The sequence below is a fragment of the Oncorhynchus mykiss genome, chromosome 23 (assembly GCF_013265735.2).
Source record: "Oncorhynchus mykiss isolate Arlee chromosome 23, USDA_OmykA_1.1, whole genome shotgun sequence".
NCBI lineage: Eukaryota > Metazoa > Chordata > Actinopteri > Salmoniformes > Salmonidae > Oncorhynchus > Oncorhynchus mykiss.
In genome coordinates this window covers 48,266,362-48,290,426 of record NC_048587.1, presented here as the reverse complement: position 1 = coordinate 48,290,426, position 24,065 = coordinate 48,266,362, and the positions used below count along the sequence as shown (strand labels likewise).

Below are 24,065 nucleotides of genomic sequence, written 5' to 3'. Positions count from 1 at the left end.
GACAAATGAGGTGTTCTACTTGTTCTATGGTGTGGTGTTATTGTTATGTGGTGTGGTTCAAATAGACAGAAACAGGACCTATAGACAGAACAGGACACATGAAGTGGGTAGGAGGGAGAAGAGAGCCCATCTGGATAGGGGTTTTATGGTGAGGTAGAATAAAGGTAGAATAAAGCATGCTCTCACAACTACAGGAACCATATGGCTCACTCTGGTAGAACATACGTAGATAGATAGCCTAACACTGTGTTTAGGTTTTCATACTTCATCATAAAGATGACGCCCGCGCGCCTGCTATAACGCGGGGCACACCGGTCGGCGGTGACGTGTGACAACGCTCTGTTTTCTCTGCCCTCTCCAGCACAGCACAGTCAACCTCACGTGTGCGTTCCCGCTACCCAGCAACGAAACTGAAATACAGACGGACTGAAGCTCGCTGCCGAACGAGCCAAAACGAGACTGGAACAGATAGCGGTGGGAGAGTGTCTCTAGAACGGGAGGGGAGGCAAGAAGATAACACTGTTTCCCGCAGTTTCAGCATCTTTTCGCGATGTTGTGAGTGAGATCTTCAGAGTCCCCCCTTTCGGATGCAGTTTTAGAAGTGATTTTTTATTTATGTCATCTGTCTGTTGCATGACTGGGTTATGAAGTGATTTGACTACCACGGTATATTGGTCATTGGAGTGCCACCGATAGGGTGGATCGAGCTGTTAAGGACCGGAGCATTTTCAGTAAGGTAAGGTGTTCTGGCAATTTACCCCTAAAGGGCAACTGGTAATTAATTATGAGACCATTCTTTGATAGTGTACTGTAAAAGATTGCGGAAAAAAATAAAAACTAGAATTAAACAAACACATTATCTACTTGGCACACTAACATGAATTCAACGTGAAATCAACAAACTATGTCAAAATGTAATTGGATTTAGGTTAAAAGTTGAGTGAAAAAAATGACACATTTCCTTACACGTTGAATCTATGTCATCACGTATAATTTTTGGTTGAATTTATGAATTTTGGCCAGTTGACAACATCCATCTATATTATCTATGCACATTGTAGGCTATTCGATATAAAATACATTTTGAAGATTGAGAGAGGATTGCATTTGGCCTTAATCCAACTCTTTCAAAACATGATTTCGACTGTATAGCCCACGGTGACAAACCGGTAGTAATTACATCCAGGATGCTGTAGCCTAGACATATTTGCTTTCTATTTCAAAGCACATGCATGACATTTACTCCGGCTTGTCAACACGCATGACATCGGGACAAGTTTCTGTCTACTGCACGCACGCACACGCGCTTGCGCACACACACACAGGGTGGGACAAACACTTGCCCGAGGAAAGTCAAGTATGATCTCATGTATTTGTTTTGAGTCTTGTGAGGTGGGAAAGGGCAACATGATGTCCATATGCTTTACCAGTACTGTCACATCTCTATTCAAGATGACTAAATGTCGGATGTAGAGTTTTGGACATGGAGATAATTGGATTATGATTTGGGAAACACCACCAATACCATTTCAGAATCCAATTTTTTTTTACCTCATAAATTGAGATTAGATGACAGTCACTGTGTGTGGTTGTGTGTGGATTTATGAGATCAACAACACCAGACAAACAGAATCTGGTCATTACATTTCAGACTGTATCATGCCAACTCTACAGATGTACAATCTTAATTTGACCACTTGCTGAGTATTTTCCTGCACACAGCAGGAAATGCAAACTTGTAGTGTATTTGAGTCTTAAAAAGGCTTCTGAAGTTTATAATTTCAGACTTTATTTGCCCTAATGAAAAATGTATCAACCCTTACAAAAATGTCCATTAATCATAATCTATATAATAATTCACTTTTCCTGTTGCTGTATTCTGGCACTGTGGGAGCCAATCGTCTCTCACTCTCCTTCTCTCTCTCTCAATTAAATTAAATTCAAAGGGCTTTATTGGCATGCAAAACATATGTTTACATTTCTAAAGCAAGTGAAATAGATAATAAACAAAATAAACAATAAAACATGTACAGTAAACATTACAATTACAAAAGTTTCAAAGGAATTGAGACATTTCAAATGTCATTATGTATATATACAGTGTTATAACGATGTGCAAATATTTAAAGTACAAAAGGGAAAATAAATAAACATAAATATGGGCTGTATTTACATGGTGTTTGTTCTTCACTGACCCATAGCCTTGAGTGTTTGTTTGGTTTCCTGTCTGAGAAGAAGTTACTTCTGTTGACTGAAGGCTTCTCTGTAGAAGTCATGTTAATAGTAGATGTTGTTATGGTTCTGAATCAGACTGAACAATCTGAATCATTTGGTCCCACACACTAACTAGCATTCATGGTGTTCCATAGTGTTTTACAATATGGATACATTGCTTATAACAATGATGTTCCTCTATATAAACTCAATGCTGGGGGTTTGGGACATCCCAAACCCATGCTGTTTCAGTATAGAGAATGTCTGCATTGACCGTGATTAGTTGAGAACAGATGGGAGAACAACACAGCACAGGCCTAGCCTCCATACACCAACATATTGAAGGGTATGATATCCAATGGTTTCCTAGAGGGCAATTCCAGTGAATGAGAGCTTCTGAATTCCTCTCTACAGCAGCAAGGTGTTGGTCAGGTGTTTAGCAACAGTCAGTGGATGATATCGTGTTACTCTGATATGGGAGTAGTTTGGAATCAGAGGTATGCAGAGTGTCAAAGCATGTTGTTCATTATCCTACAAAGAAAGAAAGAAAGAAAGAAAGAAAGAGAGAGAGAAAGAAAGAAAGAAAGAAAGAAAGAGAGAAAGAAAGAAAGAAAGAAAGAGAGAGAGAAAGAAAGAAAGAAAGAAAGAGAGAAAGAGAGAGAGAGAAAGAGAGAAATACATAAATAAAGGAGAGTAGATATCCAGACATCTACCTAACCATTTCCTGGCTCTGTTTAAAACTTAGTAGTGTGTGTCCCCTTTTTTCCCTCCATTGTCAACTACAGTCCTCCTACACACACACACACACACACACACACACACACACACACACACACACACACACACACACACACACACACACACACCTGGCAGCCATCGAACGCTCTAGGGAGTGTCTGGGCATACTTTGTGCTCGGCACAGTAAGTAGTGAATCAAATCAGCAGCAAATTTATTTGTCAGGTTTATATCAAGGCTAGTGCTGTTGTGTTATCCTGACCCGTCACTCGCAAAGCTGCTGCTGTAATTTGTTATGAGTGCTAATTATGCATTTAATTTATTTTGTGTTTTGTGAACAGCACACAAACTTAATACCGTGTCTTATAAGCCCATACTGTCTGGGCACCAATTGGTGCACGACACGGAAATAAGATAAATCAATCAATTGGAAGTAGTTGTCGTCATCGTGCAGTAATATGTACATGTATTTGTATTTATTATGGATCCCCATTGCAGCAGCTACTCTTCCTGGGGTCCAGCAAAAATTGAGGCAGTTTATACAATTGTAAAACATTGCAATTCATTCACAGATTTCACAACACAGTATGTGCCCTCAGGCCCCAGTACTAAATCCATGTGTATGTATAGTGCCTATGTTATCGTGTGTGTGTGTGTGTGTGTGTATATATATATTTGTCTGGTTTGTGTTGCTTCACAGTCCCCGCTGTTCCATAAGGTGTTTTTGAATCTGTTTTTTAAATCAAATTTTACTGCTGGCATGAGTTACTTGATGTGAGTTCCATGTAGTCATGGCTCTATGTAGTACTGTGTGCCTCCCATAGTCTGTTCTGGACTTGGGGACTGTGAAGAGACCTCTTGTGGCATGCCGTGTGGAGTATGCATGGGTGTCCGAGCTGTGTGCCAGTAGATTAGACAGACAGCTCGGTGTAGCTCGGTGCATTCAACATGTTGATAACCTAGGTAGAGTTGTTAAAGTGACTATGCATAGATGATAACAACAGAGAGTAGCAGACAGAACAGTCTATGACCAGGGTGGCTGGAGTCTTTGACAATTTTTAGGGCCTTCCTCTGACACAGCCTGGTATAGACGTCCTGGATGGTAGGAAGCTTGGCCCCATGATGTACTGGGACAGTCGCACTACGCTCTGTAGTGCCTTGCGGTCGGAGGCCGAGCAGTTGCCGTACCAGGCAGTGATGCTCTCGATGGTGCAGCTGTAGAACATTTTGAGGATCTGAGGACCCATGCCAAATCTTTTAGGTTTTGTCGCGCCCTCTTCACGACTGTCTTGGTGTGCTTGGACCATGTTAGTTGGTTGGTGATGTGGACAGCAAAAAACTTGAAGCTCTCAACCTGCTCCACTGCAGCCCCGTCGTTGAGAATGGGGGTGTGCTCGGTCCTCTTATTCCTGTAGTCCACAATCATCTCCTTTGTCCTGCACGTTGAGGGAGAGGTTGTTGTCCTGGAAACACACGGCCAGGTCTCTGACCTCCTCCCTATAGGCTGTCTCGTCGTTGTCGGTGATCAGGCCACTACCACTGTTGTGTCATTGGCAAACTTAATGATGGTGTTGAAATCGTGCCTGGCTGTGCAGTCATGAGTGAACAGGGAGTACAGGAGGGTACTGAGCACACACCCCTGAGGGGCCCTGTGTTGAGGATCAGCATGGCGGATATGTTGTTACCTACCCTTACCACCTGGGCGTGGCCCGTCAGGAAGTCCAGGATCCAGTTGCAGAGGGAGGTGTTAAGTCCCAGGGTCCTTAGCTTATTGATGAGCTTTGAGGACACTATGGTGTTGAACGCTGAGCTGTAGTCAATGAATAGTATTCTCACGTAGGTGTTCCTTTTGTCCAGGTGGGAAAGGGCAATGTGGAGTGCAATAGAGATAGCATCATCTGTGGATCTGTTGGGGCGGTATGCAACTTGAGTGGTTCTAGGGTTTCTGGGATAATGGTGTTGATGTGAGCCATGACCAGCCTTTCAAAGCACTTCGTGGCTACAGAGTGCTACGGGTCGGTAGTCATTTAGGTAGGTTACCTTAGTGTTCTTGGGCACAGGCACTATGTTGGTCTGCTTAAAACATGTTTGTATTACAGACTCGGACAGGGAGAGGTTGAAAATGTCAGTGAAGACACTTGCCAGTTGGTCAGCGCATGCTCCCAGTACACGTCCTGGTAATCCGTCTGGCCCTGCGGCCTTGTGAATGTTGACCTGTTTAAAGATCTTACTCACATCGGCTATGGAAAGAGTGATCACACAGTCTTCCGGAACAGCTGGTGCTCTCATGCATGTTTCAGTGTTATTTTCCTCGAAGCGAGCATAGAAGTAGTTTAGCTCGTCTGGTAGGCTCGTGTCACTGGGCAGCTCTCGGCTGTGCTTCCCTTTGTAATCTGTAATGGTTTTCAAGCCCTGCCACATCCGACGAGGTCAGAGCCGGTGTAGTACGATTTGATCTTAGTCTTGTGTTGACACTTTTCTTGTTTGATGGTTCATCGGAGGGCATAGTGGGATTTCTTATAAGCTTCCGGGTTAGAGTCCCGCTCCTTGAAAGTGGCAGCTCAAGCCTTTAGCTCAGTGTGGATGTTTCCTGTAATCCATGGCTTCTAGTTATGGTATGTACGTACAGTCACTGTGGGGACGACGTCATCAATGCACTTATTGATGAAGCCAATGACTGATGTAGTGTACTCCTCAATGCCATCGGAGGAATCCCAGAACATATTCCAGTCTGTGCTAGCAATGCTAGTTCAACCATTCCTATGGGGGAAATTAATTGGGAAAGAATAGGGTTTTGGGATAAATGCCCCCCAAAAGATCTGAGGTTAACACAGGCTACGGAGATCTTATACATGTTGTTCTCTGAGATTATAACAGTCAGTAACATAATGGCTTTATAATCCATAAAGGTTATGTGCTTTATGTGCTTTTTTGTGAGATACATGCTTCAAAATTCACAAAAATTGCCTACAGAAAGACACCCTTACAATTGCTCTCTATTGTCCAGTGCAGCTGGAGCAATTGGGGTTAAGTGCTTTGCGATAGGATTTGAACCTGTGACCTATCGGTTACTGACACAACACGCTTACCTGGAAGCTATCTGCCACCCCCTAGCTAGCAGTGGTAGGTCAGGGTCAGTCTACTGTGTATTATCACCTGGTTCCATGTGAGTATCTGGTTAGATCTGGTTAGGTTCAGTTCCATTTGAATCCTGTCAATTCAGGATAATGAAAAAGCACACATTTTAAAGGGGAGTTTTCTATTTAGAAATGGAATTTGACTGAGTTAAAATATAGTCGACCCCATCTATTCTGGTAAGACTTTGTTGAGCCCGCCATCACAATCTGTTATATTAGAGGGTTCAAGGAAAGTGTTTGGTAGGATATTTCACTGAATTCAGGGGTAACCCGGCCGGGACTTTGCAACTCTCTGCAACTGTCAGCTGAACACCTTAACCATTACCCTTAGAGGTCCGAACTGCATACACTCATCCCTATGTGAAGGGAGATAGGCTTTTCCATCATGATGGATCAGTACAATGAGAACAGGTGCCACAGTTGCTCTCTCCTCCCTCAGATGATAGGTGTAGAACTAACAAACTAACAAACTATCATGGTCCCAACACACTAAGACAGTCGTGAAGAGGGCACATTAAAACCAATTCCCCCTTAGGAGACTGAAACGATTCGGCATGTGTCCTCAGATCCTCAAACGGTTCTGCAGCTGCACCATTGAGAGCATCCTAACTGGTTGCATCACTGCCTGGTATGGCAACTGCTCGGCCGCAATGCACTACAGAGGGTAGTGCGTACAGCCCAGTACATCACTGGGCCAAACTTCCTGCCATTCAGGACCTCTTTACCAAACGGTGTCATAGGAAGGCCCTAAAAATGGTCAAAGACTCCAGTGACCCTAGTTATACTGTTCTCTTTGCTACCGCATGGCAAGTGGTACCGGAGCACCAAGTCTAGGTCCAAGAGGCTTCTTAACAGCTTCTACCCCCAAGCCATAAGACTCATGAACAGCTAATCAAGTGGCTTCCCAGACCCCTCTTTTACACTGCTGCTACTCTCTGTTTATTATCATGTACATATACATGTACATGTACATATTACCTCAATTACCTCTATGTACATATTACCTCAATTACCTCTACTAACCTTTGTCCCTGCACATTCACTCTGTACCCCCTGTATATAGCCTCGCTATTGTTATTTTATTGCTGCTGTTTAATTATTTGTTATATTTATTTTCAGATTTTTACTTATCTATTTTACTTAACACTTATTTTTTCTTAAAACTTGTCACGGATCCCCCCGGTACTGCTGCTCATTCCGTTCACCAGCTCCAGAGGTCTACGTCACCGGTCTTCTAGGCTTCACTGAACTGGATCATTACCACTAACCCTGGACTGTCTTGTCTCATTACGCACACCTGGTTCCTATTCCCCCTGATTAGTTTGTGTATAATTGTGCCCTCTGTTCCCCATTGTCCTTGCTGATTATTGTTCCATGTCCGTTGGTCTTGTGCTCAGTTATAATCGGCTTTCGTGTTAGTGTGCACTTGTTATTACGGGTCTCGTCCTGTGTATTGTTATTACGGGTCTCGTCCAGTGTATTGTTATTACGGGTCTCGTCCAGTGTATTGTTATTACGGGTCTCGTCCTGTGTATTGTTATTACGGGTCTCGTCCTGTGTATTGTTATTACGGGTCTCGTCCAGTGTATTGTTATTACGGGTCTCGTCCAGTGTATTGTTATTACGGGTCTCGTCCAGTGTATTGTTATTACGGGTCTCGTCCCGTGTATTGTTATTACGGGTCTCGTCCAGTGTATTGTTATTACGGGTCTCACAGGACGGGTCTCACAGGGTCTCGTCCTGTGTATTTATTAGAGGTTTACACCTCGCTCTTTCGTTTGGGTTACATCCCACTGTATATACTGTATATATATAAACACACATACACACATGTTTGTTTTGGGCTTCGTCCCCGTCATTTTCATGACGTATTCTATTTTAGCTAGGGAAATAAAATAAAAAGATTTTCGTATTCCTGCGCCTGTCTCCTATCATTATACAATGTGACAACTTCTTAAAGCATGGTTAGTTAAGGGCTTGTAAGTTAGCATTTCACTGTAAGGTTGTATTCGGCACATGTGACAAATAAAATTTGATTTGATTATGACAGCACTGTTGTTTAATGGCTGTAAAGCCATTAATTTGAATGGCTATCACCACAGGGATTTGATCTGTAATTATTCTCCATGTTGATGATCTGGGATGTGATCTGAGATTATCCTCCATGATGATGATCTGGGATGTGATCTGAGATGATCTGGGATGTGATCTGAGATGATCTGGGATATGATCCGAGATTATCCTCTATGATGACAATCTGGGATGTGATCTGAGATGATCCTCCATGGTGATGACAATCTGGGATGTGATCTGAGATGATCCTCCATGGTGATGACCTAGGATGTGATCTGAGATGATCCTCCACGGTGGTGATCTGGGATGTGATCTAAGATGATCCTCCAGGGTGGTGATCTGGGATGTGATCTGAGATGATCCTCCATGATGGTTATCCAGGATGTGATTTGAGATGATCCTCCAAGGCGGTAATCTGGGATGTGATCTGAGATGATCCTCCACGACGGTGATCCGGGATGTGATCTGAGCTGATCCTCCATGATGGTGATCTGGGATGTGATCTGAGATGATCCTCTATGATGACGATCTGGGATGTGATCTGAGATAATCCTCCATGGTGATGATCTGGGATGTGATCTGAGATGGTCCTCTATGGTGATGACCTGGGATTTGATCTGAGATGATCCTCCAGGGTGGTGATCTGGGACGGGATCTGAGATGATCCTCCATGATGAAGATCTGGGATGTGATCTGAGATGATCTGGGATGTGATCTGAGATGATCCTCTATGATGACGATCTGGGATTTGATCTGAGATGATCCTCCACGGTGATGATCTGGGACGTGATCTGAGATTATCCTCCAGGGTGGTGATCTGGGATGTGATCTGAAATTCTATAAAATAATTTCTCTGTAATTAATATTACCTGATTAAGCTATTCATGTAAATGTAATTAACTAGAAAGATGGGGCACCACAAAATAATGTTTATAGAGCTGTTATCTTCCGAATAAACTCTTAAAGACCTGGTAATCTTTTACCTCAATAGCAGTCAATATTTAATCATCACCTTATTCAGTCTCATCTGAAAGTTGTAAATTATTTTTTATCTTCACGAACCCTGGCTAACAAGTTGAATCATCAATACAACATTTGTTTAAATTATTTATTTACTAAATAATCACACGAAATTACATCTACACAGAATGGATCCCATTGATGTCATAAAGGAAAACGTCCCTAGTGGACGGAACAGATATGACGGCTGGTTACACAAAGAAAGGGGGTTGGGTTTGAGTGAAGGAGCGGGAAGACTGAGGAACAAAAAGGTTTTGTGTCTCTATCGGGCCGTAGGCAGCTATGCTATCGTAAATACAGTATCTTATGCATTCTCAATAACCGCCCATTTGGAAAAGGAAAATGCAATAAATATTTACTCTGAGCTGCGCTTTGGTAGATTGGTCGTAGATAGAAGGCCGGGTTGTCCAGCATGGATCTCTTGTCCTGAAGAATGTCTAGAGGTGAATTGGAGCGTGGTAGAATGGATACTCTGTCCGTCCTCTCCTAACCCACGTTTACAGTTGCTGCGGCTAACTCAATCGGCTAGGAAGTATCACTTCTTTAGTGAATAAGAGTTCAAAGTTCATACCAGGTTGCCATGCTATATGCTCATGCTATATTCTGGCTGGTATAGTCGAAATTCATCCTTCCGGCGTGTTGATCGTCATCTTCACGTTGAAATTCGATGCTGATTTCGTTAGGTTCTTGTCGTTCAACCAGAGCTCAAGCTGAGGTTGGCTTAGTTCTGTAGGTGATCTTGTCCTTTTAACACAGGGACCACAAGTCCTTACGTCCTTGGAACAGAAAGTTGACATTTTTTCAACAGGCTTATATTGTGGTGAAGAGAAGGGCGTGTTTCACAGTTTACACCCAATGTCTGTTCACTTGGGCGGGGCCTCTGAGTGAGCAGAGTTTACTCTATGACAAACCGTTCTCTCATTAACAAGCTAAAATTACATTTAATATTTTCACAAATAGTTTCATATTTAAACATTTAAATTGCACAACAATTCCATGTGAATCTGATAACTAGAATGTGTAGATTTTCCAAGATACAGTTTATGTCATACTCTCATTAGTAGTAATGTCTCAGACAACAACTGATCTGAGATCATATTCATTAAGTACCAACGCATATGTTCAACTGGTTGGATTACCGAAATATGGTTCCGTCTCCCACCTTTTGATGACAAGAGTCAACTCTATAAAGTAGAGAGAGAGAAAAGGGGAAAGGTATTTATGGGTGTCATAAACCTCCCCCAACAGGCTAACGTCATGACAACGGTGATCCGGGATGTGATCTGAGGTGATCCGGGATATGATCTAAAATGATCCTCTGATGATGATGAACTGGGATGGGATCTGGTAATGGAGGCTGGGTTTCTGTATTGATAGGGGAAACAGCAGTGGGAGAGCCAGAGTGGATATTTAGGGAGATTGCGGTAGGTTGTGGGGAGGGAATATTTTGGCTAAGATGTAGATTTAGCAGAGAGACAATATGTAAATGTAGGTGTGGAATGGATGCTAGAATCCCCATAAATCTCTCCAAATATGACTGGATGAATGGAAAATTCTTTACCAAAGTCTAGTCCCATCTTTCATTAATGTAAATTAACATGGATGATGTCAGTGCTGTCACTAAGGCCAGAGTTCTCCATGGGGACTCCAGACTGAGTGCTCCATTTCAAAGCAGCCACAATTATGACATTCTTCATTCTTCTCTCTAAATAGTATTTTCAGTGTCGCTTTTCTCCCTCTCCCTCTTTTTTCCAATGCAGCATCTGTGTGCAATTACCATTAGGGTTTTTTATCCAGTGCGAGCCAACAGAGGAAGCTGTTATGTCTAAGTCAGAATGTGGATTGTCCATAAGGAGCTCTATTCATCAAAGCAGACTAAAGCCTCCCACATTGACTGATTGTGACAATGGTCTTCACTTCCACCAGCTAGCTGAGACAAAGGAGTCTTCAATAAAGAGATTGACTCTCTCTCTCGCTCTCCCTGTCTGTCTCTCGCTCTCTGTCTGTCTCTCGCTCTCCCTGTCTGTCTCTCGCTCTCTGTCTGTCTCTCGCTCTCTGTCTGTCTCTCGCTCTCTGTCTGTCTCTCGCTCTCTCTCTGTGTCTCTCGCTCTCTCTCTCTCTCTCTCTGTGTGTTTCTGTCTTTCTCTCTGTGTCTCTGTCTCTCTCTCTGTGTTTCCCTGTCTGTCTGTCTCTCTCTCTCTCTGTCTCTGTGTCTCTCGCTCTCTCTCTGTCTCTCTCTCTCTCTCTCTCTCTCTCTCTCTCTCTCTCTGTGTCTCTGTCTCTGTGTGTCTCTCTCTCTCTGTGTGTCTCTGTCTCTCGCTCTATGTCTCTGTCTCTCTCTCGATGTTTCTCTGTCTCTCTCCATTTCATGGGAAACATGTTTACATTGCCAAAGCAAATTAAATAGATAATAAACAAGTGAAATAAACAAAAAATGAACAGCAAACATTACACTTACAAAAGTTCCAAAATAATAAAGTAAAATAATATTATGTCTATATCCAGTGTTGTAATGATGTATAAATAGTTAAAGTACAAAAGGTAAAATAAATGAATATAGGTTGTATTTACAATGGTGTTTGTTCTTCACTGGTTGCCCTTTTCTTGTGGCAACACGTCACAAATCTTGCTGCTGTGATGGCACACTGTGGTATTTTACCCAGTAGATATGAGAGTTTATCAAAATTATATTTGTTTTCAAATTCTTTGTGGGTCTGTGTAATCGGAGGGAAATATGTGTCTCTAATATGGTCATACATTTGGCAGGAGGTTAAGGAAGTGCAGCTCAGTTTCCACCTCATTGTATGAGTAGTGTGCACATAGCCTGTTCTCTTGAAAGCCAGGTCTGCCTTCATCGGCCTTTCTCAATAACAAGGCTATGCTCACTGAGTCTGTACATACTCAAAGATATCCTTAATTTTAGGTCAGTCACAGTGGTCAGGTATTATGCCGCTGTGTACTCTGTTTAGGGCCAAATAGCATTCTAGTTTGCTCTGATTTTTGTAAATTCTTTCCAATGTGTCAAGTAATTATCTTTTTGTTTTCTCATGATTTGGTTGGGTCTAATTGTGCTGCTGTCCCGGGACTCTGTGGAATCTGTTTGTGTTTGTGAATAGAGCCCCAGGACCAGCTTGCTTAGGGGACTCTTCTCCAGGTTCATCTCTCTGTAGGTGATGGCTTTGTTATGGAAGGTTTGGGAATCGCTTCCTTTTAGGTGATTGTAGAATTTAACGGCTCTTTTCTGGATTTTGATAATTAGTGGGTATCGGCCTAATTCTGCTCTGTATGCATAATTTAATGTTTAACGTTGTACACGGAGGACATTTTTGCAGAATTCTACATGCAGAGTCTCAATTTGGTGTTTGTCCCATTTGGTGAATTCTTGGTTGTTGAGCAGACCTGCGCCCTGACAGACCTGGGACAACCACAAAGGGAAATGAGTTCTATAACTAATTGAAGTATTTTTTAGCCAGATCCTAATTGGTATGTCTAAATTTATGTTCCTTTTGATGGCATAGAATGCCCTTCTTGCCTTGTCTCTCAGATTAATCACTGCTTTGTGGAAGTTACCTATGGCGCCGATGTTTAGTTCGAGGTATGTGTAGATTTTTGTGTGCTCTAGGGAAATGGTGTCTAGATGTGTATTTGTGGTCCTGGTGACTGGACCTTTTGAACACCATTATTTTGGTCTTACTGAGATTTACTGTCAGGTCCCAGGTCTGTCAGGTCCCAGGTCTGTCAGGTCCCAGGTCTGTCAGAGCCCAGGTCTGTCAGGGCCCAGGTCTGTCAGGTCCCAGGTCTGTCAGGTCCCAGGTCTGTCAGGTCCCAGGTCTGTCAGGGTGCAGGTCTGTCAGGGCGCAGGTCTGTCAGGGCCCAGGTCTGTCAGGGCCCAGGTCTGTCAGGGCGCAGGTCTGTCAGGTCCCAGGTCTGTCAGGGCCCAGGTCTGTCAGGTCCCTGGTCTGTCAGGTCCCAGGTCTGTCAGGGCCCAGGTCTGTCAGGGCCCAGGTCTGTCAGGTCCCAGGTCTGTCAGGTCCCAGGTCTGTCAGGTCCCAGGTCTGTCAGGGCGCAGGTCTGTCAGGTCCCAGGTCTGTCAGGGCGCAGGTCTGTCAGGTCCCAGGTCTGTCAGGTCCCAGGTCTGTCAGGTCCCAGGTCTGTCAGGACGCAGGTCTGTCAGGGCGCAGGTCTGTCAGGGCGCAGGTCTGTCAGGGCGCAGGTCTGTCAGGGCCCAGGTCTGTCAGGGCCCAGGTCTGTCAGGGCGCAGGTCTGTCAGGGCCCAGGTCTGTCAGGGCCCAGGTCTGTCAGGGCGCAGGTCTGTCAGGGTGCAGGTCTGTCAGGGCCCAGGTCTGTCAGGGCGCAGGTCTGTCAGGTCCCAGGTCTGTCAGGGCCCAGGTTTGTCAGGGCCCAGGTCTGTCAGAGCCCAGGTCTCTTAGGCCCAGGTCTGTCAGGGCGCAGGTCTGTCAGGTCCCAGGTCTGTCAGGTCCCAGGTCTGTCAGGGCGCAGGTCTGTCAGGGCCCAGGTCTGTCAGGGCGCAGGTCTGTCAGGGCGCAGGTCTGTCAGGGCGCAGGTCTGTCAGGGCCCAGGTCTGTCAGGTCCCAGGTCTGTCAGGTCCCAGGTCTGTCAGGGCCCAGGTCTGTCAGGTCCCAGGTCTGTCAGGGCGCAGGTCTGTCAGGGCCCAGGTCTGTCAGAGCCCAGGTTTGTCAGGGCCCAGGTCTGTCAGAGCCCAGGTCTCTTAGGCCCAGGTCTGTCAGGTCCCAGGTCTGTCAGGGTGCAGGTCTGTCAGGGCCCAGGTCTGTCAGGGCGCAGGTCTGTCAGGGCCCAGGTCTGTCAGGGTGCAGGTCTGTCAGGGCGCAGGTCTGTCAGGGCCCAGGTCTGTCAGGTCCCAGGTCTGTCAGGTCCCAGGTCTGTCAGGGCCCAGGTCTGTCAGATCCCAGGTCTGTCAGGGCGCAGGTCTGTCAGGGCCCAGGTCTGTCAGAGCCCAGGTCTGTCAGGGCCCAGGTCTGTCAGAGCCCAGGTCTGTCAGGGCGCAGGTCTCTCAGAGCCCAGGTCTGTCAGGGCCCAGGTCTGTCAGGGCGCAGGTCTGTCAGGGCCCAGGTCTGTCAGGGCGCAGGTCTGTCAGAGCCCAGGTCTATCAGAGCCCAGGTCTGTCAGGTCCCAGGTCTGTCAGAGCCCAGGTCTGTCAGGGCGCAGGTCTGTCAGAGACCAGGTCTGTCAGGGCGCAGGTCTGTCAGGTCCCAGGTCTGTCAGGGCCCAGGTCTGTCAGGTCCCAGGTCTGTCAGGGCCCAGGTCTGTCAGGTCCCAGGTCTGTCAGGGCGCAGGTCTGTCAGGGCCCAGGTCTGTCAGGGCGCAGGTCTCTCAGGGCCCAGGTCTGTCAGGGCCCAGGTCTGTCAGAGCCCAGGTCTGTCAGGGCCCAGGTCTGTCAGAGCCCAGGTCTGTCAGGGCCCAGGTCTGTCAGGGCCCAGGTCTGTCAGAGCCCAGGTCTGTCAGGGCCCAGGTCTGTCAGGGCCCAGGTCTGACAGAATCTGTGAAGAAGATCTAGGTGCTGCTGTAGGCCCTCCTTGGTTGGGGACAGAAGCACCAGATCATCAGCAAACAGTAGACATTTAACTTCAGATTCTATTAGGGTGAGGCTGGGTGCTGCGGACTGTTCTAGTGCCCTCGCTAATTCGTTGATATATGTTGAAGAGGGTGGGGCTATGTTGAAGAGGATTTTCCCAAGGTTGCTGTCTCACGTAGTCATTGGGGTCAAATTTGCCTCCACTGATGTGGATTGGGATGATCAGTCCTTGGTTCCAAATATTGGGGAAGATGCCAGAGCTGAGGATGATAGAGTTTAAGTTTAGCCAATTGGAATTTGTGGTCTGTATATTTTATAATTTAATTTAGGATAACATCAACCCCACATGCCTTTTGGGTTGGAGGGTTTGTATTTTGTCCTGTAGTTCATTCAATGAAATTGGAGAATCAAGTGGGTTGTGGTAGTCTTTAATAGTTGATTCTAAGATTTGTATTTGATCATATATATGGTTTTGAAGTTTGTTATTTGTCATAGAGCCAAACAGATTGGAGAAGTGGTTTATCTACTGTATACATCTCCATTTTGGATAGATACATTTTCTTGTTGTTTGTTTAGTGTTTTCCAATTTTCCCAGAAGTGGTTAGTCTATGGATTCTTCAATTACATGGAGCTTATTTCTGATGTGCTGTTCCTTTCTTTTTCCACGTTGTATTTCTGTTTTGTTTTAGTGATTCACCATAGTGAAGGTGTAGGCTCAAGTTTTCTGGGTCTCTGCTTTTGGTTGGATAGGTTTCTCAATTTCTTTCTTAGGTTTTTGCATTCTTCATCAAACCATTTGTCTGTCCTTCTCGCTTTTGGCCTTTGTTTATAGCTATGGGGCTGTGTCATCTAAATATCTGTCATCTGTCCCATCCTCAGCAGACTTCAGAAAGCCATTGGTGCCACGATGACAGAGTACAGGCTAAATATCTGTCATCTGTCCCATCCTCAGCAGACTTCAGAAAGCCATTGGTGCCACGATGACAGGGTACAGGCTAAATATCTGTCATCTGTCCCATCCTCAGCAGACTTCAGAAAGCCATTGGTGCCACGATGACAGAGTACAGGCTAAATATCTGTCATCTGTCCCATCCTCAGCAGACTTCAGAAAGCCATTGGTGCCACGATGACAGAGTACAGGCTAAATATCTGTCATCTGTCCCATTCCCAGCAGACAAAACATAAAGTGACATTGGAATGGCCTGGTGAATGTCTGTGGTGGAGTTTTTGGAGTTTATTAATTGATATGTGTAGCCCATGTATCTGATGCTGTATGGACATAGAATATGTATGCCATGGTACATGGTACTTGGGGCTCATGTACGACACATTTGAACTCGCGCTACTTTCCGAGTGCTTAGCTTACAGAAACATACCACCGGTATAGCATATACAAATATACAGATCCACCTTATGAACCTCATCACATCAACCAGATCTGGGATCCAAATTCACAGCGTGTCTGCCTTGATGTTCATAACTCCACGGACCCCCTCTGGAACCCAGAACGACATGTCTCCACTTGGTCACGCTGCTGCCCTTTCAGCACCATGATTCAAAGGGCTTAAATGAACCCTCACTAAGTGCTGTTGCCTAATAATCCTACTCATCACATTATTATTGTCATTACAAATAGAAAGGTGCTTGTTTAGTAAAGTTCGATCAAAGCTGAATCAAATATCTCGCAAGACCACATAATGATTCATTAGTATTTTACATAACGGAACTGAATATAGTACCATATACTGTAGCATAGTAGGCCTACAGTATGTTATACCAAAAACACATCTTCCTCACCTGGCTGAATAGTCACAATTATTTCCTCATGCAGCCAAAACTCAATAGTGCAATCAATCCACTAGACAGAATGCTCTTTGATGGAAAGTATGCACAGAAGAAAGGTTAATAGTTTATTAACACCGTCTGTTTTAATTCGCTCAACAGTAATTCAAGAAGAACTAAATGCATATTCCCATGAATCTGATTGACATCAAATGATTGGCATGCAGTTTGGACATTTATTTCACCGGTAAAATGTGAAGAATTATCATTCACAATTGACAGTGATGACGGCCTATTTTGAAATGAGATATGCCTAACTTGGTGTTTGAGGGTATTAAAAATAGAACATGTTCTTGAGACAATATGTGTGGGCATAGGCAGACGTTGTGATTGGAGGATGCATTTTATGCATAGACATATTCTACAATGATATCAAATAGGCTTCATCTGTCGGTACAAACTTCGATTGAGAAATGATGACGTCATACTTTTTATTTGTTGCTCTTCCTCACCTTAAAAAAGAGCACTACTCCACTGGAATTGAAGGACATTTGGCAAGTGCATAGTGCACTGTTCGGATGCTTGGATTATTGTGGACAAAAGTACGAAGGTAACCTACTTTTTGAAGGGATTTGTTTGACAATCAGATAAAAAACATCATGACTGGTTGTTTTCATGCCACATTAAAAGGTTACACATTTTTACAGTTAAATTACATGTCTTTACTATAAAACCCATTTAAAAAACACATCGGAAGTCCCGTGAAAAAATGTGCCCCCCTATGGAAATCAAATGCCCGTCCAACTGGCCAAGTCTCCTCCAGTCTCTGCATATTAGTCAAGCACTATCCACTGGGTATCAGTATCAAAACCAACGCTGTGAACGGGAGCAGATTTACTGCCATTATAGCTGTAATTTACAGGGTAACATGAGGGCAGTAGACAGACCAGGGAGCAGTCGGAGTTCATTTGAACCATGGCATATTATACAGGGTAACAGGTCTGTGGAGTTGTGTCTCTGGCAGGCTTGGGTGTGAGTTCAAGTTGGATCCTTCCTGCTGCATCATAGAGAACCAAAGTAATGTAAGATTATAATTTATTCTCACCTTCATTAGTCAGTGGGCTCCATGAAGCTTATAGCAGCTTAGAGGCAGTGCTTTCAGTGGATGTATACCCCTACGAAGCTGTAGCTAATGCCTCATAATTCCCTCTTTGCTAATGGGTACTATGGGCTGTTACCTGCTCTGACTCTATTCATATTACCAGTGTCATTCTGATATGCAAACAGCTCTCCGAGGTCCATTCCGAAATGGAATGAAACAGAATTGGAATATCAGCTCACATTCTATTCAGAGCTGGTCCCACACTGTCTTTACGGGATTTGGATGCAATTTTGTTGCCAGATGATGGGATGGTTGGCTTGGGACTGTGATATGTGAATCCACATCACAGTAGTGCACTATATGGAAAAGGGTGCCATGCATTTGAGACCTTAATCTGCAGACTGACTGCAGTGGGTAGTTGTGACAGTGTAATAGTGTTAATGTTCCCAGGCAGTTTGTGCCAGTTGGGGAGGAGACACTCAGACTTCTACTGCCTCTCTACTCTCCCCTGGGAGCGCTTTATGGCAGGTCTGTCCATTTCCCCCTGCCTCTCTCTCTCTTTCCCTTTCATTCTGGGTCTCTGTCATCAACTCACTGTTTAAAAATGACATACTGACAGATGGGAAGATCTGCCTTCTGCCCAGGCTTTTGAACTCACCTGGCATGATATATATATAATTTTTTCAGGGTTTCCTGGCAGTCAAATATGCCATAATGAACTGTTGAAACTTCAGTGAGTTTTCCATATAGGATTTTTCCAATCCATTTTAATATAATTTGTAATTTACATAATTTACGAGATATAAGTTTAGCTTGCAAATTGAGAGAATACTACATCTATAAGATACAGGTAACTGCAAAAATAAATGAAACACCAAGATAAAGTGTCTTAATTGGGCAATGGGCCACCACGAGCCAGAACAGTTTCAATGCACCATGCCATAGATTCTCCAATTTCTGGAACTCTATTGGAGGGATGCGACACCATTCTTCCGCAATAAACTCCATCATCTCCTGAGTGGTGCAATGGTCTAAGGCACTTCACCGCAGTGCTAGCTTTGCCACTAGAGATCCTGGTTCATGTCTAGGCTATGTCCCAGTCGACTGCGGCTGGGAGACCCATGGAGTGGCGCACATTTGGCCCCGGGTTACAGAATCTCCTATAAGTGTTCAATTGGTTTTTTGATCTGGTGAATAAGACGAAATCTGGTTTACATCGTTTTCATGCTCATCAAACCATTCAGTGACCATTTGTGCCCAGTGGATGGGGGAATTGTCATCCTATGGGGCATAGCCATGGTAGAAACAATAATGGCCTGCCCAGTGTTTATATAAATTACCTTTAAATTACCAATATCTCTCTCATCATCATTTTAATATTTTTTATTTCACCTTTATTTAACCAGGTAGGCTAGTTGAGAACAAGTTCTCATTTGCAACTGCGACCTGGCAATCATCACTCAATGCCTAGGCCTACCTCCACTGTATTCACATCCTACCATACCTTTGTCTGTAAATTATGCCTTGAGTCTATTCTATCGCGCCCAGAAACCTGCTCCTTTTACTCTCTGTTCCGGACTTACTAGACGACCAGTTCTTATAGTCTTTGGCCGTACCCTTATCCTACTCCTCCTCTGTTCCTCTGATGATGTAGAGGTTAATCCAGGCCCTGCAGTGCCTAGCTCCACTTCTGTAACCATAATCCTTGGTTTCATGCATGTTAACATTAGAAGCCTCCTCCCTAAGTTTGTTTTATTCACTGCTTTAGCACACTCTGCCAACCCGGATGTCCTAGCCGTATCTGAATCCTGGCTAAGGAAGACCACCAAATTTCCATCCCTATATAACATTTTACGACAAGATATAACTGCCAAGGGGGTGGTGTTGCAATCTACTGCAGAGATAGCCTGCAGAGTTCTGTCACACAAACCAGGTCTGTACCCAAACAATTCCAGCTTCTACTTTTAAAAATCCCGATTTTCAGAAACAAGTCTATCACTGTTGCCGCTTGCTATAGACCACCCTCTGCCCCCAGCTGTACTCTGGACACCATATGTGAACTGATTGCCCCCATCTTTCTTCAGAGCTCGTGCTGCTAGGTGACCTAAAATGGGATATGCTTAACACCCCGACCATCCTACAATCTAAGCTTGAAGCCCTCAATCTCACACAAATTATCAATGAATTTACCAAGTACAACCCCAAAGCTGTAAACACGGGCACCCTCATAGATATCATCCTAACCAACTTTCCCTCCAAATACACCTCTGCTGTTTTCAACCAAGATCTCAGCATTCACTGCCTCATTGCCTGCATCCGTAATGGGTCTGCGGTCAAACGACCACCCCTCATCACTGTCAAACGCTCCCTAAAACACTTCAGTGAGAAGGCCTTTCTAATCGACCTGGCCCGGGTATCCTGGAAGGATATGGACCTCATCCCGTCAGTAGAGGATGCCTGGTTATTCTTCAAAAGTGCCTTCCTCACCATCTTAAATAAGCATGCCCCATTCAAACAATTTTGAACCAAGAACAGATGTAGCCCTTGGTTCTCTCCAGACCTGACTGCCCTTGACCAGCACAAAAACATCCTGTGGCATTCTGCAGTAGCATCAAACAGCCCCCCAATATGCAACTTTTCAGGGAAGTTAGGAACCAATATACACAGGCAGTTAGGAAAGCTAAGGCTAGCTTTTTCAAGCAGAAATTTGCATCCTGTAGCACAAACTCAAAAAAGTTATGGGACACTGTAAAGTCCATGGAGAATAAGAGCACCTCCTCCCAGCTGCCCACTGCACTGAGGCTAGGAAACACTGTCACCACCGATAAATCCACTATAATTGAGAATTTCAACACACATTTTTATACGGCTGGCCATGCTTTCCACTTGTCTACCCCTACCCCAGTCAACATCCCTAAGTTACTCAAATGTTTCCATTATTTTGGTAGTTACCTGTATCTAGAAGCAGACCTTCAGTATAAGGCATAGGAACAGTATACTGTACCTTGTATAGGCATTTCCTGCTTTATTATCCTTATGAACAAAGGACCTTTAGCTCAGAAACAAACTGAGTTGATCACAGCTTGCTAGTTTAGGGTCATCAGCCCTAGGGTCCCAGTAGGATTACCACAGCGCATCTCTCTTCTCTCACTTTCTTTTCTCTCTCTTTCTTCTTTCTCTCCCCTCCCTCTCTTTCTTCTGTCTCTTTTCTTCTTCAACATGTCCTGTATTTTTCTTCTTCTCTTACTTTTCATGTTCTCTCTCCTCTCCTTCCTCTCCTTAAATTTCACGGTTTGGACTCAGTCCCTCAGGAGATGACCAAGCCGTGAAAATTGGCTTGGCTGATAACCATCCTCTTACACATGCTGTCAGTCTGAGCTCCAGCTGGGGGCTGGAATCCTGCAATACTGAATAGAACGTCTTTACTACTGCTTAGAAATGCCTGGAAATGGTATTGATAGATTCAACCCTGTACCAAGTTCAGCATAGCAAGCCTTTACATGTCTGTGATTATTATATACAGTATTGAACTAGCCGAGGATAAAGATAGACTAAAACTGTTGATGTTTGAGGCTTGTGTGTAAGTAATTCATCTCCATTGGATTGATGAGAACGTAGAAATACCATCTCATTTCTGCTATGCCTGCATTCTCATGCCTATGACTGAAGCCTAGGGGGTTAGTTTCCCAAAAGCCTCGTAGCTGAATCAGGCTGGCAGAGTGGTTTTGGTTCTCGAGCTGTGCAGCCATTCCACACCATCACGGTTCACGCCACCAGAAGCAGAACTGAGTGGGATGAAATGGGGAGGAACGGCCTGGTCTCTCAGGAGGAATGTGAGGTATTTACCACAAAGCATCGAGCCAACCAGGTTCAACGTTTTGTGGTAAATGCCATGACTATCAAGCAGCTGCCTCAATTAGAGAAAACTCTGTAGTGATACCAGATCTGAAGAAGATTAGTGGAGATAGATAATTGAGTGGGACCTGGTGAACTCACTCTGGGTGAAACTGTCCGTGTTTGAATACTTAAACTGCATACTATGTACTCATCGTCACATACAATTTAGCACGTACTGTTTAGTAAAAAGCAAGCAGTATGCTACGGCCCCTGACTGACTGAATAGGTGGGGCGGGGCAGAGTGCACGTGGATTTCTCCAAATTCAACAGACATGCATGGCATTAACCAGCCTGATAATAGCTAATTTCCAATTAGATGAATTTCTCTAAACTCTGAATAGAATATGGATGGAGTTCTAGGCCTCTCAGGCTGGTTGTTGGTGTTGTGCTATTAGGGTTCAATGAATACAACGTAATGAAACATAATTCATGTTTACTGAAAGAATATAGTGTTTACATCTTGACGGGAGGCACATATCCATACAACTCTGTCATGTTCAACTGCCAAAGAGTATCTCTCCTGTGCATGCGTTATCCGTTCAGGTATTGTAATCAATCTAGCAAACACTGTTTAGTTATATCATTACATCTCCCTTTCTTTAAATGAAAGTATTTTACTTTTCAAAATGAACCATTTCTTTCTGTACTCAAAGTGTAATAACAAAATGAACCATTTCTTTCTGTACTCAAAGTGTAATAACAAAATGAACCATTTCTTTCTGTACTCAAAGTGTAATAACAAAATGAACCATTTCTTTCTGTACTCAAAGTGTAATAACAAAATGAATTGTAAACAGCATTTCAATGTTGTCAACAAAATGTTATTAACTATATGCTTAGTAGGACCACTAGTGAAAATACTACAGTAGTAATATACTCTCAACTGTTTTAATTGTCCTTAGAGTCCCTAACAACTCTCAGTAAGTATTTCTGGTACTTTAACTGATGTGTGAATCTTCTGATGGTGTTCTTCACACTGGGCTGCTGCCAGAGATGTGCTTTCAGCCTTTTCAATAGTGTCTGTCATGATGGTGTTCTTCACACTGGGCTGCTGCCAGAGATGTGCTTTCAGCCTTTTCAACAGTGTCTGTCATGATGGTGTTCTTCACACTGGGCTGCTGCCAGAGATGTGCTTTCAGCCTTTTCAACAGTGTCTGTCATGATGGTGTTCTTCACACTGGGCTGCTGCCAGAGATGTGCTTTCAGCCTCTTTGTTATTTTTTTATTTCACCTTTATTTAACCAGGTAGGCTAGTTGAGAACAAGTTCTCATTTACAACTGCGACCTGGCCAAGATAAAGCAAAGCAGTGCCACAAAGAACAACACAGAGTTACACATGGAATAAACAAGCATACAGTCAATAACACAATAGAAAAGTCTGTATACAGTGTGTGCAAATGGAGGAAGGAGGTAAGACAATAAATAGGCCAATAGTGGCTAAGTAATTACAATTTAGCAATTTACACTGGAGTGGTATATGTGCAGATGAGGATGTGCAAGTAGAAATACTGGTGTGCAAAAGAGAAAATAAAGTAAATAAAAGCAATATGGGGATGAGGTAGGTAGTTGGATGGGCTATATACAGATGGACTATGTACAGCTGCAGCGATCGGTAAGCTGCTCAGATAGCTGATGCTTAAAGTTAGTGAGGGAGATATAAGTCTCCAACTTCAGCGATTTTTGCAATTCGTTCCAGTCATTGTCAGCAGAGAACTGGAAGGAAAGGCAGCCAAAGCAGGTGTTGGATTTGGGGATGACATGCTGGAGTGCGTTCCACGAGTGGGTGTTGCAATGGTGACCAGTAAGCTGAGATAAGGCGGAGCTTTACCTAGCAAAGACTTGGAGCCAGTGGGTTTGGCGACGAATATGTAGCGAGGGCCAGCCGGCAAGAGCATACAGGTCACAGTGGTGGGTAGTATATGGGGCTTTGGTGACAAAACGGATGGCACTGTGATAGACTACATCCAGTTTTCTGAGTAGAGTGTTGGAGGCTATTTTGTAAATGACATCGCCGAAGTCGAGGATTGGTAGAATAGTCAGTTTTACGAGGGTATGTTTGGCAGCGTGAGTGAAGGAGGCTTTGTTGCGAAATAGGAAGCCGATTCTAGATTTAATTTTTAATTTGAGATGCTTAATATGAGTCTGGAAGGAGAGTTTACAGTCTGGCAAGACACCTAGGTATTTGTAGTTGTCCACATATTCTAAGTCAGAACCGTCCAGAGTAGTGATGTTAGTCAGGCGAGCGGGTGCGGGCAGCATGCATTTAGTTTTACTAGCATTTAAGAGGCCTCAGAAGGAGAGTTGTATGGCATTGAAGCTCGTTTGGAGGTTTGTTAACACAGTGTCCAAAGAGTGGCCAGATGTGTACAGAATGGTGTCGTCTGCGTAAAGGTGGATCAAGGAATCACCCGCAGCAAGAGCGACATCGTTCATATATACAGAGAAAAGAGTCGGCCCAAGAATTGAACCCTGTGGCACCCCCATAGAGACTGCCAGAGGTCCGGACAACAGTCCCTCCGATTTGATACACTGAACTCTATCTGAGAAGTA

General features: G+C 44.1%; 1 protein-coding gene across 1 annotated transcript in view; it reads left to right on the top strand.

Moving 5' to 3' along the window:
* The first annotated feature begins 429 nt into the window (after nt 1–429).
* The window catches only part of LOC110502896 (inactive rhomboid protein 1), a 132,287-nt gene continuing 108,651 nt past the window's right edge, over nt 430–24,065 (top strand). Inside the window, exon 1 of the mRNA XM_036960654.1 lies at nt 430–736. The gene's annotated coding sequence lies outside the window, so the exon portion shown is untranslated. The remainder of the gene's footprint in view (nt 737–24,065) is intronic.